The sequence below is a fragment of the Mesoplodon densirostris genome, chromosome 3, assembly GCF_025265405.1.
Source record: "Mesoplodon densirostris isolate mMesDen1 chromosome 3, mMesDen1 primary haplotype, whole genome shotgun sequence".
NCBI lineage: Eukaryota > Metazoa > Chordata > Mammalia > Artiodactyla > Ziphiidae > Mesoplodon > Mesoplodon densirostris.
Genome location: NC_082663.1, coordinates 99401356 through 99422697, shown reverse-complemented (window position 1 = coordinate 99422697; position 21342 = coordinate 99401356). Strand labels below are relative to the sequence as shown.

The 21342-nt window shown below is 41.9% G+C and overlaps 1 pseudogene; it reads right to left on the bottom strand.

The window, feature by feature from the left end:
- Positions 1–1706: 1706 nt before the first annotated feature.
- LOC132486807 (large ribosomal subunit protein eL33-like) lies at positions 1707–16624 on the bottom strand (annotated as a pseudogene).
- Positions 16625–21342: the final 4718 nt, after the last annotated feature.

Here is a 21342-nt window from a genome sequence, read left to right as displayed (position 1 = left end):
CGGGAGGGCAGTTAGGAGACTATTGCAGTTATCCTGGCAGGAGGTGATGAGGACCTGGATTAGTGAGGTGCCATGAGGTAGGAGGGTAGTCATGGAGACACAGGCAGTCTAGTTTTCTTCTGTGGACTGCCTGGAATGCTTCTTGTGGGTAGGGGTCATCTCATACTCTGTTGTTCTTTACAGCACAATCCCAAACACGTGGACTCCCTATTTCTTACACCTGCAGTGCTAAGAGCTTCATTTGCTGTAAAATAATGAATCAGAGTGGAGATGACTGCAAAGCATGACAGTCCTTTAGCCTTTGAACTGCCCCAAGACAGGGAGTGAAACTTAGCCCTCCTTTCTGCAGTGTCCCCGTGTGGGCAAAATTACCATCATCATTAGCTGGTATTAGAAGCAGTGAATTGTAGATGAAAATAACTTTAGAATTAAAAATAACTTTTTCAGAAAAGCCAGGAGGAAAATCAGAATGATTACCAAAATAATTTTTCTAGCAGGACTCTGGCTATTTATATTCCCATATAAGTGAAACTGAATTATATGAACGAGTGTTAAAGCAATTTAAGTGTTTCAAGTTCTTAATTGTGTGTCCTTGAAGCCTATCATATTTGTGGTGGGTAGCTGTAAATCTGTGTTGACAGGTGTAAATTTACACTAATAAATTAATAACACAAGTAAGAAAGCAAACCCCAGCTCCTAGGATGCTGGGTTAGCTATAGAACTAACAGTATCAAGAAAACACAGATCCAATCCAATCAATTCCGATTGATTTTTCCTCTTGATTAGATTAAGATGTGTACAGATGAAATTATAACACTTGGTATTTTTCTCACCTGTGTTTTTCACTTATTAAACTTATTCATCACACTTCTCTACCATTTCTATATCTAGAGGTCTGCTTTAAAGGTGAACTAAAAAAATTAAATACACAGCATCTCTAATGAAGGCTCTGGCAGAGTTTTCCATTCTCTCTATGTGCTGTGACACTGTGAACCTCAGCAAGCTGTTTATCTTCCACGTTCCAGTTTCTAGATTTCGTCTCAAGATCTGTGACAGCTCAGTAAGTGAATGTTTTCTTGTTTGGGGTCCTCTGTACTTCATCTCGAATCTCCTTAAAAAGGGGGGATTCTGGGCTTCCCTGGTGGCGCAGTGGTTGAGAGTCTGCCTGCCGATGCAGGGGACATGGGTTCGTGCCCCAGTCCGGGAAGATCCCACATGCTGCGGAGTGGCTGGGCCCGTGAGCCATGGCCGCTGAGCCTGCACGTCCGGAGCCTGTGCTCTGCAACGGGAGAGGCTACAACAGTGAGAGGCCCGTGTACCACACACACAAAAAAAAAGGTGGGGGGGAACTCTGTCTTGTCATCTTTGATCATCTTCAGTTCCTAATAAAATGTCTTGGCACCTAACAGGTGTCATTTAGTCTATGCTAGATGAATAAGGACAAATGTCTGTCCTTCTGGTACAGAGAATATTGTTTTTTGGTGTGAGATTGGGTGAAAGAAGGAGATACTAGTAAACTAAGTTGATAGAAATCATTGAGAAAGTAGGAAAACACCTGGCATGGCACATGATATGTTCAGTTTTATGTAGGCTCAGTTCACCAAAAACATCATCTTAAATGAAACCATTTCGGTGGATTTTTTTGTTTTTTCTTTTTTTAACAAGAGAACAAATCCATACTTTTATTTATTTACTTTTCAATAAGTTTAAATCCTTGAAGGGTACAGTATCACTTGGATTCTGTGTCCAATGGCCTTAGCAGGAAGGTTGCTTTGGAATTTGGCACGAACCATGCCACTGTTTCCATGAATGCAAGTTACATTTCCCCAGATTACTCTGGTTTTGTTCGAGTTTCCACCAGGAGTTACTGTGTTGTTCTTTGCTTTGTGCACATAAGCACACCTCTGGCCTACATAGAATTCAGTTTCATCTCAAGCATAAACATCTTCAATTTTAAGAAGAGCTGTGTGCTCCCTCAAGTTCCAGGGACCCCACTTATAGCCAGCAAAAATGGCCTTGGACCACAGCCTTCCAGACGTATTTGTCAGTTTAGAAGTCCTGTGCCCAGTAGGCCTCCAAGGGCTCCAAGGCGGCTGAGAGAGCCTTTTTGGTGTGATCTTCAGGATATTGACCTCTTAAGCTCTGAACCATGAACAATTATTTTTTAACAGTAATATCCATTTAAACATTTAGACTTAGAAGAACAAGTCTTCAGGAACTTCTTTCTGAAAAAGAGAGATGCTACAAAATCTTGATCATATGTACAGATAGCTAAACCCTGAAGGCCTGCGTGCACAGCTCGAGAGGTTATATTGTTAGCTCTGCCTCTAGTGGGGGGGTTGAGCTGGGTGGGACACCAATCACCCCCATGGCCACCTGGGCTGCTCTGCCTCTTCAAATTGACTAGGCAAGACTCTCCATCCTCTTGATCATGGAAGAAATGATTTTAGCTTTTCACCATTGAGTATGATGTTAGCTGTGGGTTTGTCATCTATGGCCTTTATTATGTTGAAGTAGGTTCCCTCTATGCCCACTTTCTGGAGAGTTTTTATCATGAATGGATGTTGAAAGTTATCAAAAGCTTTTTCTGCATCTATTGAGATGATTGTATGGTTTTTATTTTTCGATTTGTTAATGTGGTGTATCACACTGATTGAGTTGTAGATATTGAAAAAATCATTGCATCACAGGGATAAATTCCACTTGATCATGGCGTATGATCCTTTTAATGTGTTGTTGGATTTGGTTTGCTAGTATTTTGTTGAGGATTTTTGTGTCTATGATCATTAGTGATACTGGTCTGTAATTTTCTTTTTTTGTGATATTTTTGTCTGTTTTTGGTATCAGGGTGATGGTGGCCTCATAGAATGAATTTGGGAGTATTCCTTCCTCTGCAACTTTTTAGAATAGTTTCTGAAGTATAGGTGTTAACTCTTCTCTGGGTGTTTGACACAATTTTCCTGTGAAGCCATCTGGTCCTGGACTTCTGTTTTTTTGGAGTTTTAAAATTACTGATTCAGTTTTATTACTGATAATTCATCTGTTCATATTTCCTCTTTCTTCCTGGTTCAGTCTGGGGAGATTGTACCTTTCTAAGAATTTGTCCATTTCTTCTAGGTTGTCTTCATATGCAGTCTGCCTGTACTAGTTTCCTACTGCTGCCATAACAGTTTACCACAAATTTACTCATTTACAGCCACTTCCACAGTTCTGTAGATCAGAAGTCTTTGTGGGTTCTCCTGGGTTCTCTGTTCCCATTCTCACAAGGCCAAAATCAAGGTGCCAAACAGGCTGGGCTCTTCCCTGGAAGCTCTGGGGAAGAATCCATTTCCAAGCTCATTCTGATTGTTGGCAGAAACAGGTTTTTGCAGTTGTAGGACTGAGATCCTCATTTCCTTACTGGCTGTCAGTCAAGGTCCACTCTCTGTTCCAGGGGCCCCCTGGGTTCCTTCCCATGTGGCCCCCTCCATCTTTAAGCCGGCAGTGGTCCATTGAATCCTTCTCTTGCTTCAAATCTATCATACTTCCCCTTTGCCTTTCTCTTCTACCACCAGCCAGAACATGTTCTCTGCTTTTAAGGATGCATGTGTTACACTGGGTTACTCAGACAGTCCAGGGTAATCTCCCCATGTTAAGGTGAACAAGCTAGAAGCCTTAAAGTTCCACCTGCAAAGTCCTTTTTGTCATGTAACAAAACATATTCATGTGTGTGATATCTTAGAGTCACAGTTTCTGGGGACTAGGGTGAGGCATTTTTAAGAGGCCATCTTAGAAATTCTGTCACCACACCTCCCCAAAAGGAGGTCTTCCATAGAGGGTATCTATGGGTAACAGTCCATTAACAAAGCACTGTCACTTTGCATATAGCCTCGATGAGTTCGCCTTTAGGTCTAGTTTCTGAAAATGAGACATTTTATTTGATTCATAGCAAAAGAAACCAGGTAACCAACAATAAGAGGACTGAAACTTAGGATGTGTTTCATGGGCATGTAGGAACTTGCCTGTGCACAGAAGGTGTCAGTTCATCTCATGGTCGCTCAGCTATGTTATGGGTACTGGTAGCACCATGTATTGTGCTTTGAATATATCATATCTCAGTGTAGCATTGAATGAGAACATGGATGCTGATGATTGTCAAATCTCAGGTAGTAAATTTATGTAGTGGGAATTACCACTCTTTGGGATAAAGCTTCCTTTTTTTTCCAAGCTAGAAAATGCTTATAGGAACAATTCATGTCATGAAGGACTATCACTGTATATATGCACCTATCACCAGCTTCCAGGTGACATGCAAGAGAAGCTATTTAACCTTTAGTTACTAATTCAATAAGGAATTTCAATAACCCAACAAATTAAAATAAGTAGGAAGTGCAGATTTAATACTTGAACGTATACCATCAATCTTAAACTTGCTAAATAAGAAAATCAAACTCATTATCATACTGAAGAATAAAGGGATTACTATGTAGTATTTGACCCCCAAAAGGTGTTGTTAAGGTAATGTTATAATCGATGGAAACTGAGAATTTAGGAAATGAGAGAACATGAAGCCATACATCAAAAGTGCCCTAAGACAGATACAGGTAGTAAATCTCTACATTACATATTTTATACAAGATGCCTATTTTATACATTCTGTTTTATACATCCCCCCACCTTGTCTGTTTTTCAGGCTTGTTGGTTTGCTTATTAGCTTTTAGAGTATGGACTTTTTTTTTTTTCTGTTTTTTTTTTTTTTTCTCGGTACGCGGGCCTCTCACTGTTGTGGCCTCTCCCATTGCGGAGCAGAGGCTCTGGACGCCCAGGCTCAGCGGCCATGGCTCATGGGCCCAGCTGCTCTGTGGCATGTGGGATCCTCCCAGACCGGGGCACGAACCCGTGTCCCCTGCATCGGCAGGCAGACTCTCAACCACGCACCACCAGGGAAGCTCTGGACTTTTTTTTTTTTTTAATAGGTCTTTATTGGAGTATAATTTCTTCACAATACTGCGTTAGTTTCTGTTGTACACCAAAGTGAATCAGCCGTATGCATACACATGTCCCCATATCTCCTCCCTCCCACCCTCCCTATCCCACCCCTCTAGGTCATTGCAAAGCACTGAGCCACTCTCCCTGTGCTATGCTGCTGCTTCCCACTAGCTATCTATTTTACATTTGGTAGTGTATATCTGTCGATGCTACTCAACATCACTAATCATTAGTATGTACTTTTTTTTTTTTTTTTTTGTGGTACGCGGGCCTCTCACTGTTGTGGCCTCTCCCGTTGCGGAGCAGAGGCTCTGGACGCCCAGGCTCAGCGGCCATGGCTCACGGGCCCAGCTGCTCTGTGGCATGTGGGATCCTCCCAGACCGGGGCACGAACCCGTGTCCCCTGCATCGGCAGGCAGACTCTCAACCACGCACCACCAGGGAAGCTCTGGACTTTTTTTTTTTTTTTTTAGATCTTTATTGGAGTATAATTTCTTCACAATACTGCGTTAGTTTCTGTTGTACACCAAAGTGAATCAGCCGTATGCATACACATGTCCCCATATCTCCTCCCTCCCACCCTCCCTATCCCACCCCTCTAGGTCATTGCAAAGCACCGAGCCGCTCTCCCTGTGCTATGCTGCTGCTTCCCACTAGCTATCTATTTTACATTTGGTAGTGTATATCTGTCGATGCTACTCAACATCACTAATCATTAGTATGTACTTTTTTTTTTTTTTTTTTGTGGTACGCGGGCCTCTCACTGTTGTGGCCTCTCCCGTTGCGGAGCACAGGCTCCGGACGCGCAGGCTCAGCGGCCATGGCTCAAGGGCCTAGCCGCTCCGCAGCATGTGGGATCTTCCCGGACCGGGGCACGAACCCGTGTCCCCTGCATCAGCAGGCGGACTCTCAACCACTGCGCCACCAGGGAAGCCCTAGTATGTACTTTTATGGAAGAAAAATATGTAATGATTTGGGATGGGAAAGAAATGTTATAATAGTAAAGAAAGCATTAACTAGATTTATTAAAATTTAAAAATAAATGTGAAGTGGTATAATATGGATGACTGTGTACTGACCTGATAAGCAATTTCCATACATAACTTTTGATGACATTGTGAGATGTTATGACCATTGGTGAGATATCATATTCTGCAGACATTTCTGTGTCTTTAACATGAGAATGATGGAATCTTCTCTGAGTTTTCTCCCGTGAGACCACTTGTAAGAGCAAAGCTAGTTGGTACTTATTTAATGCACTGAGGTCCTTTGCAGGGCACCTTTAAAGCACTATTTTGATTTAATTCTGAATCAACTGTATTCCTGAGTTTGGAAAATCAAATTTTAACATGAACTTGCAAATAGCCCCAGTGCTTCACCCCTAATTCATATTCCAGCAACCTTCACTGTAGCAGGAAGCAGAGTCAAGCTGTTGCCATGAAGATTGTTTCAAGAGCTCAGAAATCCTCCAGGGACCCCTTTATCACTGCTTTTCAAAGAAGCCTTTATTCCTCTCTTCTCCTGTTTCCTGCAAAGGGAGTTGTGTCCAATACTTGAGGACATGGTGAGGCCAACAAGGACCTGAGGACTCCTCCAGGACTGTGATCTTCCGAATTGTGAAATCTATCATTCTGGTCCTTATCCTTCTTTCTTCCCACTCTACCACACTGTAACAAATGCTGTTATTTTGTGAAACTTTACTATATGGTAAAACCTGCTTTTTCATTTTTAAAGGACTGTGCTCCCAGGCCAATTGGCATTTGTTTTGTTTTAAGTCTTCTGTGTAAAGGTCCATCAGACTCATTAAAGTAACATTTTTGGACTCTATTATCTATTTGAAGATCTTAATTGATATACAATTTTCTTTATTAATGGGCACCAAAAAGTGTCTTAATCTAAGCCAATAATGTTAACTTTTATTTCAAGGTATGTTATGCTTACATATTTTTTTCCTCTGAAAGGTGATGAGATAGTAAAAAAAAAAAAAGTAGAAAAAAGTGTGTATTGATATTACTAATTTCAGATATGAATGTATAGGCAAAGTTAATATATGAATTTAATGTATTTTCAGTAAATTTAAAAATAAAAATCATCTCTCATATTTCATCTTATATGAGGTAACTGGGAACTGCTATTTCACTTTTGAAAGGAAAAATAGAGGCTTTTTATTTTATTTTTTTGGCCACACCCAGCAGCATGCGGGATCTTAGTTCCCCGACCAGGGATCAAACCCATGCCCACTGCAGTGGAAGCAAAGAGTCCTAACCATTGGACCACCAGGGAATTCCCAGGAAAAATTGAAGCTTTTTAACGTCACAACATTCTTAGGGAAGCATAGTTGTCCTATTTCATAGGGGACATGGAGAAAGAGAAAATAATGTAGATTTTTAAGGAGGCTAAAGGAGGTGGACTTTCTCAATCATATTTATACTCAGTCCAATAGATCTTAACATTTTCTTCTGAAAAGAATATTAATCTTGGTCATGCATTATCAGACTAGGCCGTGAGTACATTCTGGCAGAATATGGATGTATATGAAAGTAGAATATGAGTATATATGAAATATATTATATGCAATATATATATATATTATTTATAATGAGGCAGAAGCTAAATTTGTGTTTATTTTTGAGCTAAAACATTAGAGTTCAGGAATTCCCTGGCAGTCCAGTGGTTAGGACTTGGTGCTTTCACTGCCGGGGCCAGGGTTCAATCCCTGGTTGAGGAACTAAGATCCTGCAAGCTGCGTGGTGTGGCCTAAATAAATAAATAAAATAAAACATTAGAGTTCAAAGACATTACAGCTTATGGGAAAGCAAAAATGACCCATGAAGTATGAATTTATTCTTCTCTGAAGTAAGGGCTTTTTCAGTGGCAAAGCTTGAGAATGCTGATCTGTATGATGGGGAAATTAGTGTTTGGACAAGAAATAAACTAATATATTCTGTTATGGTCTAGAAAGGAAAATAATACTTGCCTTCAGGTATTTAGAATTACTGTACAGATCCAGGCTTACAGTAAGATGACCATTTTCCCATTTTCAATTATTTGAGGATATAAAAACAAAACAAATATCATTGTTGGGTACATGCTATATACAAGCCAGAACTGTATGTACTGAAGTGGCCAGGACAGGTAGAATTCATGGCCATCAGGAGGGCAGGCCCTGGCCAAGATTCAGGGTAGCAGGAAAGGTCTAGCCAGGTGGATGGAACATAATGTTCCATAACATATGGAAATTGGCAAGTGGGAACAAATGATTTCTTAGCAAGTTAGAGGCCTCGGGCTGGTCTAAAGGAGGTAAAAAGAATATATTGACAAACGGGTGGAAACAGAATAATGAAATGTCCAGAGGGATGCATTTGGAAAGCATCAAGTCGACCTGGTTGCAGGTAGGAAAACCAAGTCCTTGGGAGCGGAAGAAAGTGACCGGCAAGACTTCTAGTTTAGCGGAATCAAGGCATAGGGCTTATCATCAACCTGGGACTCAGCAGGCAGGAACCTTCCAGGGATCTGGGGTCAAGCCTGTTTATGGTTTCTTAGAAAACTGCTGTCTTGAATGGGATTGGGGTGAGGCTGACAGCAAGTGTGATTTGTTGCTTGTCCCTCAGTACTGACCTGAGTAGCTCATGATGGTTATCTTGTCAGAAAAGGGGACTAATTCTAGAGCTCAGAATAAGGAAGAAAATGCAGACAGTAGTCATATATATAGTCTCAGGTGAGGAGTGAGGAAAGCTTCTGGCACCTCTCCAGTTGTTATGCAGGTGCAAAAATTATTTAATTTTTTCTTTCTGTCTTGAATGGATATGTTACCTATTTAGTGGCATAACACACAGATTCACATTAAATGTCAATGCATACTTTAATGTCTTAATCAATGTACATACTAAGTGATTTGAATTGGAAAGGGAATTTTGGGAACAGAATCCAACATTAAGCTTGACAGGAAGTGAATATTTGGACAAGGAATACTGGAGCATTCTACTATGACATATGTTCAGGTTTAGAATAAGACTATATTTTTTCAAGCCAATCTAGGGATACAAAGCCAAATCTAGATACAAGGGGAATATGAAATTAAAAATTCGCTTGTTAGAATGGAATTCAGACCTTCCATGGAGAACTGCAGGAGAAGTGCAGTCAGCAGTGACCTGTAGGAATGAGGACCTGGCTTGATGGAGGGAGAATGGGAGAGTCTGGTCCAGCGAGGGCAGAAGTACAGTTAGGAAGAGCCCTGGAAAACAAGTTCTCTTTCAAGCTGCACTGGAAGTAAGCATGCACTTGCTTATGCTAGACTTGAGCTTTGTGTGGCAATCAGGATCAGTACACGACACCCCCCTTTCTTTGCCCGTTCAGTTGCTGCTCTTGGGGTTTTGCAAGCTGCCTGCTCACATGAATCTCCATTTTGTCCACGTCTGGCAATAGCTGCTCGGAACCTCGCCTGTGGCAGCTGATGATTTCAAGTATCCAGGCCTGTCGTGATGCTCTCCAGGAGAGGCGTCAGGCTGTCATCAGCTATTAGGCAGCCCCCAGCTGACACAAAAGGCCTTTCACTGAATGCCCTTCTCTCTCAAGCTTTTGAATTGCATATTTTGATAGCGGTTGAGGTAAGAAACAAGTTCAGAATCCAAACTGAGGCATTCAGTTGCTCTCCTAACCACTTGGCCTAATTTCTTTCTTTTTTTTTTTTTTTTTTTGCTGTACGCGGGCCTCTCACTGCTGTGGCCTCTCCCGTTGCGGAGCACAGGCTCCGGACACACAGGCTCCGCGGCCATGGCTCGCGGGCCCAGCCGCTCCGCGGCATGTGGGATCTTCCGGGATCGGGGCACGAACCCGTGTCCCCTGCATCGGCAGGCGGACTCTCAACCACTGCGCCACCAGGGAAGCCCTGGCCTAATTTCTTTAGTCACTATTTTGCGGTTTGGGCCAAGTTTGCATAGTTTTGACAATTTCAAGACCTTAGATGCAACCATTGATTTCTTCAGAAGGGCTGTTCCATGGGTCATGAAAACTGAGCATCTGGGCACTTTCTTCTCATCCTCATCATAGCCAAGGAGATGAAAAGACCACAGGTTTAAGTAAACTAGATGAAGCTAATCTTTCTTCCTCTGGACCCAGCTCAAGTCCGCTTCATTCTTCAGCAGAAGAATGTCAGGCCCTGCCTCTGAGGCGCTTCTCTTGTCATAGATGATGTGACACAACCATACTCTTGACCAGAATCTAAGACAAATCTTGACCTTAGCATGTGAGAATTACAGAGTTTTACCCAGATTTCTTCTTGCTGTTACTCTGCTACTGACCTGTACGCCTATTGTGATAACTAGGGTTCAAACTTGTTAACAATTTTGATCAAATGATTTTTCTTTCCTGCTTTTCTTGGTGCCCCTATCTTTGTTTATTATATACGTATGCTTCCAGAATCAGGGTCCAATATACTTGTGTAGTGGGTGTTTATTTATGGCTATCGTTTAAACATTATGCCCTCTTTGGTAACCACATCCCAAATTTCTTCAGGGGCCATGCAGAGATGGAATACATGACCCAGTTTTAAGTCATTCATGTTTCACTAGCCCATGACATGGGTTCAAAGCTAGGCGTGTGACTCAAGCAGGTTCCATCAGAATGAGAACAAGAGCTGTTCTGTAGACTCTATCAATAAACACAGGCTTTAGTTTTTGCAAGCTAAGGTCTAAGGAACTGTATGGTATGGAGCTTTAGCAATCATTTATGGGCCATTGATGGTGACTGTGTTAAACAATGAAGCTAATATACAGAGGAGAGGAGAGCTAAGTAGAGGTGACAGAAGCAGACCATCTTGTGACATCATTTGAATCCTTCCAAGAATTCATGTCTTTATTATATTTTTTAATTGAAGTATAGTTGGTTTACAATGTTGTGTTAGTTTCTGGTGTGTAGCAACGTGATTCCATTATATATAGGTATCTCAAGAATCTGTGTCTTAACCCAACTGTCAGTCAGTTTATTCTCTACTTTGCTTTAACAAGTTTGTCTTGGATTTTTGGTATCTTGAATTTAAAAAAAAGTAACTGAGCATTTCAATCTAATGCTTGGGCTTGTCTAACTGCTGACAGGCTTCTTGATATCACCTGTGGCCTGGGTCTCTGATCATCTTCACCCACCTTCATACTTTCTATTTCTATGCTGGGTTTACACCCTGTTGGGACATCGATGCTCTTTTATAGTCTGGATGAAATTCCAAGATATAATAACTGTGTTTTCCCCCTTGAGTATTTTAAGAAAGCTTAATGACTCAATAAATAAATTACCTCTTCAATAACTCAAAGTGGAGAGGCTTCAAGGAATTTCTCATAACTGACCACCGGGTACACAAATATATTAAGGTCAGTGGCTCATTAGTTTTTCTTTCTCTATCGTGGATATTGTTATATCATTTTACTTTCTTTGATTGTGACCTTTCTGACATTCTGCTTGGCTGGCAAGTAACAAGATAACTGCTCATAAAGGGAAGAGATGATGAAAGAGATTTCTGTAATAGATTTTACTATAATGGGATCAGAATGGCAGGGAAAGAAAAGGAGTAGTTAGAGGCAAAACAGCCCATGGTTCTCACTACCATGCATCTTGTGGTTTTCTGAGAAATTAAAGATGACCTGAGAAGCGAGGTTCAAACAACACATTTTGAAATCAGTAACAGTCCTAGGGACCTTCTCCCGTAGACTGTGTGAGAATGGAGGTTGGTTCTAGGTATTATGTTGAAGCCCAATCTGTGTTTCAAAATAAAGGCCAACTTAAGCCTTTTAGCAATACTAACAATGCCCTGTGGTAAAAGTTCCCATTCTACTCCTTGTGGTATCCAGTACCTCTTTTCACCCTAATTGTACCTTTTTAATTGGAGCTTTCCCCAAACTCTTCTTTTTTTTATGATTCATTCTGTGCTGAGGGGATACAGATGCCTCATGGGTCAAAACCAAACCAAACCAAACCCAACATAACTGCTCCACAGAAAATTGAGAAACACCTGAAGTTTTCTCCATTCTTGGCCCTCTCTTTCCTTGATTGCTTCCAGCTCTCCTTCTCTGCCCTTCTACTGAGGTTCTCCCCTCTGCTTTTTGATTCTGATCCATTGTGTAAAACATTTCAGCTCAGTGCTAAGAAAGTAGCTAGGAAAGAAGCTTGCAATATGAGGGTCAGAGAACTTCTGGAGATAAGGGGGAGTGACAAGGGCTTGATGCTTTTAATTTGAAAAGTCTTCATAGAAGAGCTTAAATATGAACAGTTTTGAAAAAAGGAGAGTCATCATGATTTAAACAGAGAAAATATAAGGGATTACTAGGAAAATGAGTCAGCTGGAGAAGATAGTCCACCTTTGTTAGTTAGAATTAGATTCAGTTGTTAATAGGAAATATTAGAATTAAAAATATTAAACAAAAAAAGTTTATGAAACATCAGTATGTTAGTATGTTAACGTGACACTTTAAACACTAGTCTGGTGCTTTGTGGTCATCAGGGATCCAGGTTCCTATCATTCTTCTCTTACCATCTGAGGTCATGGCTTTCATTCTCAAAAGTATTACCTCTTGGTCCAAAATGGCTTCTGAATCTCTAGTCATCAAATGTGTTTTGTAGTTGGGAAGAAGGAAAAGAGGCAAAAGGGGAAACTTTTCTTAGAGTGAAGTTGGTTTCCTTTAAGCAGTTTTCCCAGAATTCCCATACAGGACTTCTGTTTATCTCATTGACCAGAGCTTGGTCACATGGACATACCTTGCTGTAACATTGTCTGGGAAATGTAGTCTTTTAACTGGTTGCATTTTCATCCCACATAAAATCTGGTCTTGTAAGTAAAGAAGGAGGAGGGAATGGCTCTCGGATAGCAGCCTGTACTCTGCTGAAAAAATCCTTGAAATCTATGGTTGCTTTTTAGGAGATACACTAAGTTATTAGAAGCTTTACAGACCTGCAAGGAATTTGGTTCTTCTTATTTTCAATGTATGAATTGGTAAGAGTCTTAGTAAGAATATTGGCCTTGAGTGTAATGACTTGGGTATAAGAGGATGGAAATTGTGATTTCTGAGAAGGGGTTATCATTTGGTTATGAGTAAAGTAGAGAAGGATGTAAAAATATTTTAACATTTGGGGGTTAAGTATGACAAAAATGGTCAAACAGAAGTTAGAAAGGGATGAGTAGCCCACAGTAAAATATATGAATTGAACACTGAAAAAACTGAGGTAGATTTCATTTGTATGCTTGTGGTACTGGACAAGGGTGGGGAGAAAGCCTAAAATAGAGTAAACGATGGGTAGTGTTTAGAAGTAAAACCAGTGCATTCTAGTGTTGAGGTTGGCCATCTGGTTGAGAGGCAAGTCATATAAAGTAAATGAGTGAAGGAGAACACTTGTAACACAATAGGGAATATTGGAAATTGTAGGGAATATTCTAAAGGGGCAGCTGCTGCTTGGCTGCAGCCAATCATTGCCATCAAAGAAATCAGGCTTAGGTCTTCTACTTTTTCAGGAGAAGATAGAAATCCAGACTTTTATATAACCTTCCAGATTTAAAAATAATTGTGCAGGTCAAGCAAATATGTCTGAAGACTGGATTTGCCCAGTGGATCAGTTTTGCAACTTCTGATCTAGTTCAACATCTTTATTTTACTGAGACTGAGAGAGATCTAGTGACTTGCCCAGGGTCACATAGCTCATCAGTAGATCCCTGCTTCTTGACTCCCCATTGTCTTCCTACTTTTAGAGCTAAGAAAGTCACATGGAACTGTTTGGTGGAAAGGAATAATCAGGGGAATTAGGCGTTTCACATAGGTTTGCAGTTAACTCCAAAAGTGCCTAGCACAGTGCTTAGCATTCAGGAGCATCTATCAATGTTAGCTCAATCTCTATGTGAATTGTTCAAAACATGTAGGTTAATGAATGAAATAGAGGAAAAGGAAAAAGCAAAAGAGTAATTATCACACCTTGGGGAGTCCCCATAATTAACCATGGAAACAAGATAATGAATTAGCAAAGATGACATCCAAGGAGCAGTCAGAAGCAGCCAGGATTTCTCTGTGAACCTCGTGCCTTTACCTTTGCCCTAATTACAGCTTTAGGCTGTAAATATTTTAATTTGGGGGTAATTTCCAGCCCTTTAATAAATTTCTTTCCAATTATACTGCCACCTTAAACTTATAGCCTCATAAGAAAGTGTGGTCTTCAGAGAATATTTCTTCTCCCCGTAGTCAAAATTAGATAGATTGATTAATTTTGGCCTAAATTTCTAAAAATGTGCAGTTGTATCTTGAGATTATCCCACCATTAGTGGTTAAGTGTCTCCAAAATAAGTAATTACTGTCACTAAAAGACAAATTTGTCAGAAGAAATGTCCTTTGAAAATCCCCTTTTTGGTATAAATATGTCCTTACGTGTCACCAAAATTTGCTGTATTATCTCAATAACATAGATCACAGGGAAATAATTTTTGAAGTGACCAATTCTATGTTAGGTTTCAATGTGCATAGTGAAATATATTTGTAAGACACTGTTTAAAGTTCTTAGGAGAGAAGTCCCTGGAAACTAGAATTTTTAATTTAATGCTCATGTTAGAATCTTGACTAGGGAACACAATGGAAAGACCTTGGGGATCTGGTAGATTCCATAGGCAATTTATCTCAGAACTAACTGCTTTTGCAGTGGATTTTGCTTACAATAGTAACAGCCTGTATTTATAATTTGTTCTCCTGGCAATTATCTCACAAAACTGAATTACCTACAAGGTCAGTGGTGCTGGACTAAGGTTACATACTGGTAAATTTTTTTTTTTTTTTTTTTGCTGTACGCGGGCCTCTCACTGCTGTGGCCTCTCCCGTTGCGGAGCACAGGCTCCGGACACACAGGCTCCGCGGCCATGGCTCGCGGGCCCAGCCGCTCCGTGGCATGTGGGATCTTCCGGGATAGGGGCACGAACCCGTGTCCCCTGCATCGGCAGGCGGACTCCCAACCACTGCGCCACCAGGGAAGCCCAAACAGATTTTTTTTTTTTGTTTTTGTTTCTTTTTGCGGTACGTGGGCCTCTCACTGTTGTGGCCTCTCCCCTTGCGGAGCACAGGCTCCGGATGCGCAGGCTCAGCGGCCATGGCTCACGGGCCCAGCTGCTCCGCGGCATGTGGGATCTTCCCGGACCGGGACACGAACCCGCGTCCCCTGCATCGGCAGGCGGACTCTCAACCACTGCGCCACCAGGGAAGCCCTAAATTTTTTTTTGATTGGATTTATCACTATAATACCCCAGCTAAACAGTGCTGGAATGCAGTCACTAAAAAGAGAAGAAAAAATGTCTATTAATTATTTGATGTTTAGCCATGCCCTTATACATTTTTTCTTTCCTTTTTAGTTCCAATCACATATAAAATACCTACAGATCTCAACAAGAAAATGGGATTCTTCTCTGCTATCACCTGAAGCTGCTGTGACCATAAAACTAAAAAATTACATTTTGTCTCCTTGCCCATGAAGAATGCCCACCAGAGCGGGTCCAATATCTTATCTTTCTACCCAGATAGTGCTTGTTGCTAAATACACAGAGCCTGATTTTACAGTCTTCACTCAACTCTGACTTCCACCATTTTCAGTGTGTGTGGGGGAAATTCTTATGAAAGGTTTATAAATGATGTGAAAATGGGCTATAATTTTGTAACTTGCTTTCATTGTCATCTGGGATCTGTTGAGATTCTTTTGAGTAGAGTCAACCCAGTTCAGAGTTGTGTGCTACAAGTCTGCAGGATAGAGGAGAGAAAGCATGACCTCATCAATTGGATGGGAGTTTCTGACATTGCAGGGGCAAAGATGATGAAAATCAAAGATACCCTTGATCATAGAGGTGTGTTTTTTTTCGTTTTGTTTTTGTTTTTGTTTTTTTTTTGCAGTACACGGGCCTCTCACTGTTGTGGCCTCTCCCTTTGTGGAGCACAGGCTCAGGACGCACAGGCTCAGCGGCCATGGCTCACAGGCCTAGCCGCTCCATGGCATGTGGGATCTTCCAGGACCGGGGCACGAACCCGTGTCCCCTGCATTGGCAGGCGGACTCTCAACCACTGTGCCACCAGGGAAGCCCCGATCACAGAGTTTTGAAAGCAACTCTAAAGCTCCCAGGGTGGACAGAAAAGAGGCCTTTCCCACCTCCACTGCATCCTGAGAAATGAGATACAGCAAGAAAGATTTCAGGTTCTTAAATTTGGGGGTGTCACATAGTCCTCTGAGAATCAGATAAAAATTATGAACATTTTCACCAGAAAAAATATCCATAAAGATACGTACATAGGGCTTCCCTGGTGGCACAGTGGTTGAGAGTGCGCCTGCCGATGGAGGGGACACGGGTTCGTGCCCCGGTCAGGGAGGATCCCACATGCTGCGGAGCGGCTGGGCCAGTGAGCCATGGCCACGGGGCCTACACATCTGGAGCCTGTGCTCTGCGACGGGAGAGGCCACAAAAGTGAGAGGCCCGCGTACCACCAAAAAAAAAAAAAAAAGATACATACATAGAATTTTGAAAACTTGTGGTTTTATTTATTAAAAATTTGAAAGTATTTATTCCCTAAATATTTCTCTGGATTTTTTCGGGGTCCTGGGGCCCAGGTTATGAATTCCTGGAACTCTGAGGATGATTGTGGAAACTTACCTTGGACATCTGTGTAATTTGTGTTCTCCAGCTACACTTACCTAATCTTATATTCGGGGTGATGTTAACAGTAATAACCTGCACTGTGTGTCTTTTGTGTCTGTCTGCCAATTCAGGAGATCTGTCTGCTGCAAAGTTCTTTTCTCTCCCCCCAAGTAATCATATCTGGAAGTCCTTGAGATGTTTCGGTTGTGTTCATGATCAAGGCCAGACAGTGGTCCTATGATGTCCTCTGGTCCTGATGCCTTTGCTGGACACTGGTGCCCTCTCTGTTGGATAGCTCTTGTTCCCCTGACTGCGGCCACCTCTGTCAGGCACTGATGACTGCCTGATGGATGATGGCACATCCCTGCCACTCCTGCCGGGGCCCATGGTGTCCTGCTTCTGCTGAAGCATTGGAGACTTGGAGGGGCTACGCATGCTCTGTCTTTTCCAGATTTCCAGTGATTCCAGGTCCTGTGTCAAGGAGAATGCTTTTCTCTCTTTTGTGTAACTGTTATTCCAATTAGGTGGTTTCTAATGAGTTCTGATTTAACAGTGTTTAGCAAGACAGAACTTTAACTTTTATTTCTACTTCCTGCCTCCTTGGTGTGAAGGGCAAACCCAAGTGACCCCCGATGTACTCAAAATCCTCAGTCTTCTGCCACAGTTGAAGTTCGTCTCTGGTCCAGTGGTGTTTGCCTGACTCACCCTCCCTTTGGGAGCTCCTCATGCAAATACCATTCCAGGGGCCTATTCCCTACTTTATTGGGGGTACTCAGAATTTGTCCTCAACAAGGAAAGGACCAGCATAGATTTAAACTAGAAAATTCAAGAACATCAATATTTAAGAATAATATAGACAATAGTGTGACCTTTGGGGCTTAGGCATATTTTTAGGAGATATTTTGGAGAGCTCTTCCAGATCTCTGTGTGCCCCTCCAGAGACAAACTCTTTGTAATTCTACTCTGCCCTACGTCCAAGCCAGTGTAGTATTGTGAAAAATTGCATTAACAAAATTCCAGGCTCTTACTGGAAATACGTACCTTCTTTATTGTAAATAACTCCATACAGTACCTGTAATAAGTTAGAATCAGGATGATCTTTCTGTCATGATTCTGTTTTTTAGACAATTCATGTACCTCAAACTCCACAGGAATCAATAAAATATGAATCTGAAATAATGCTGAATTTTAAAGCTTAGCATGCAGTGTATGGAAAAAATGCCTCACCATTTTTCTCACTGTCGTTTGAAGTTAGAGGTGTAGATTCATCAAACATTGGAAACACATTTTGAAAATGCCGATATCTCCATCAGTTACAGGTTTGTCATAATTAATGCTGATGCCTCCTGCTGTCCCACCATATTCTTCACTCCTAATCATTTGTCCTCTCCTTGACATGCGGCACTGTGTTCACCCAGCTCAGGGTTGTGCTCTCTCCAGTGTTCTGCGTGCCCTCACCTTCAATTTCCTACCAAGTCCATTGGCCATCCTCAAATCAAACAGGGAATTTCCAAACCGGTCTTCGTCCATTTGTCTTATGAACTTTCTCTCCCTCCATATCAATTGCATTTTCTCTCATAAACTCTATTATTTAAGACAAGTTTTAAAATGAAATATTTTGAGGGACTCCTAGCATAGAAATATATGGGGTTAACTGGGATGTGAAAATAAAATGGAACTTGATCTTTTCTGAGCTTGATATAATTTCTTTGTGAGGCTTATCTCTTAGGTTTCTCTATAGTGTGGGGTAGGGGGTGTTGGTAGGAAAGGAGAATTCTGAAGTTGCAAAATAACTCTCTGACTCCTTAATAAGCTCTTTTATCTGGCATTCTCTTTCAGGTAAATGCTTGGTTTTCAGCTTTTCTCTCTAGCTCCTTTCTGATATGGCATCTTGCCTCATGATGTAGGAGGGCCCTATGTTATCTTGTGGTGTCGGGGCAGAGGGCCTCATTTTCTGCCAGGCATCCTCTGGATCTTCTCTGTTCTCATTGGCCTGGTGTGCATTGATGTGCATCTGACCTCTGGACTCTTAGAAATGTGTGTTGTCACTGCTGAAGTCTGTGACTCTGCCCATTTTCTTTCTTTCTTTTTAAAAAATTTCTAGTCTTTCCTCATGCTTTTATTTTTATTTATTTATTTATTTTTGGTTGCATTAGGTCTTCATTGCTGCGCAGGGGCTTCCTCTAGTTGTGGTGAGTGAGGGCTACTCTTCGTTGGGGTGCATGTGCTTCTCATTGCGGTGGCTTCTCTTGTTGTGGAGCACGGGCTCTAGGCACGCGGGCTCAGTAGTTGTGGCTCGCGGGCTCTAGAGCTCAGGCTCAGTAGTTGCGGCACATGGCCTTAGTTGTTCCGCGACATGTGAAATCTTCCCGGACCAGGGATCAAACCCGTGTCTCCTGCATTGGCAGGCGGATTCTTAACCACTGCGCCACTTTGGGGAAGTCCCCCAAACCACATATCATTCTGAAGAAAAATGGGGATCATATGAATGGTAATAAGTACTATTGTTCTGCTTCTTATCTTTATCTTTTATGTGGGAACTCTAGTCCCACACAAAGTTTTCTGTGTTTATTTCTATGATTCTTTCTCACATGTTTCTCTACGGAGCATGAATGTATAACCAATCCTCTTCCGTGGCCTCTGCTATCTGGGAAGCCCTGCTCATCCCTTCCATGGTTGTCACACTGACAATGGAGGTGATGCTGTTTAGCCAAGGAGACCATATCCGTTTACCTGCAAACCGAGTGCCCTCTGCTGCTCTGCAAATGCTTGTTGCAGGGTCCTTTGGGGAACCTGACTGCTGTGGTCATGCCGCTGCTGCCAGTCGGGGGGGCCGTGCCTCCTGGCTGCTTCCTGTCCTGCCCTGGCTGCACTCAGATGTGCAGAACCCTTCCCACACAGGGCCATGAGGAAGTGGCGAGCAGGTCACTCTCCTCCTGGTACACTAGTCAGACTTCTTAAGCCTCAGGGAGTTTTGAGGATAAAAAGCTTATTCAATATTCACTTGCCACTCAGTTCCGTGCACAGCAAATCTAACCTTCTTGCTCCTCTTTTGGTCCCTGGGGTGTTGCTATTGGGTCAAGCCTGTAAGCCTTATTTCCTCTTTTGGGATATTTTTGTGTGTTTGGTCTTTGGGAGGTTCCTTAATTTCTCATGCAAATGCAAAATGTGTAGGCTCTTCCAACCTGTTTTCCAGACACTGTATCACAGTGGTTGTAAAATTTATGCTTAATCTGGAGCTCCTACCTCCACATATAATTTAAATAAAGATTTACAGATTTACACTTTTCTGTTTACAACTGTAAATATACCAAGCAATCCCTTTTAAATCTTTCGGTCTCTTATTTTCTGGTTTGCCACATGGTTTCAACAAATTAAAGAAACACTTAAAATATCTGAATCCTCTCCCCGCTCCCCCCCTTTCATGATAATGGGAATAATTGATTAAACAATCTCTTTGTGTGAGATTTTCTTTTTGGTAAAGGCTTGTCTTTCAGGTTTTTCTCCTCCTCCAGCTCTTTTTTTTTTTTTTTTACATCTTTATTGGAGTATAATTGCTTTACAATGGTGTGTTAGTTTCTGCTTTATAACAAAGTGAATCAGTTATACATATATTCCCATATCTCTTCCCTCTTGCATCTCCCTCCCACCCTCCCTACACCACCCCTCTAGGTGGTCACAAAGCACTGAGCTGATCTCCCTGTGCTATGCGGCTGCTTCCCACTACCTATCTGTTTTACGTTTGGTATCTTATATTACATCTTCCTTGTTACATTGGTTTGTATGACTTTCCAAAAGAATCTGTTGCTTTCAAATTGGGGAAAAGTAAATTAAATGTAGTGAGATGGAATGAAATGACCGTCCCTCCCATTAAGATCATAAATAATCTATTGGGAGATTGCACATCCATCCTGGTTGACTCAGGCAGAGCCATTCTCAGCTAATGTGTGGGCTGCTGGTGATAAAAGCAGGAACAAGTAGGAGTCAAATGTTCCTTTAGCAAATGATGTCAGTTATTTCTCAAGGTTCCCAAGAAGTAGCTTTAAAATCATCTTACTACGGGGAGCATGTTTCCTTCAGGTGAGAATAGTGGACTGAGCCTCCCTAGGATAATTAATTGATTAATTAACTAATAATTAATCAATGCCTAATGTGATGAGATGTGCTTGCCCTTAGTCAGGGAGGAATTTAGCACCAGGCTTCTGTGGAAATAAATGAAGACCAACCAAATGGGACCAAGCAAAGGCTATTTATTCAGAGCTTACAAGGGAGTCAGCTACCATCTCTTTCGTTCTGGCAGAAACTCAAAGGTAGGCAGAAGAGTGGGAAAACTTTATAGTGGAAAAAAGGAAGGCTTCAAATATGCCCTGAATGGAGGCCGTTGGCCTGGGGAAGTTTAGGTGGGCTGACTGGAAGTGGAGCAGCCTATGTGATTGGTTCAGGGTACATACTTGGCTTTTTCTGGTTGGTCCTCAGTTGGAAGGGGGACAAAAATGAAGGAGTCCATCAGTTATTAATCACGTTCTGGCTGTTTGGGCTAATTGTTACAGGGGTTCTTGTTTGGCTTCCTGGACTGGTGGCTGGAGATAGTGGTCTGGCTTCCTGCAAGCCTGACGTAACAGGCTGCCCTCCTGGTCTGTCTACTGTAGATCATGGGTTGGTGGTTGCTGCAGAAGGTGGGCCAGAATGTTGCTGCCTGGCCTGGCCACAGTCTGTTCGTATATTCAGTCCCCCATTTCACT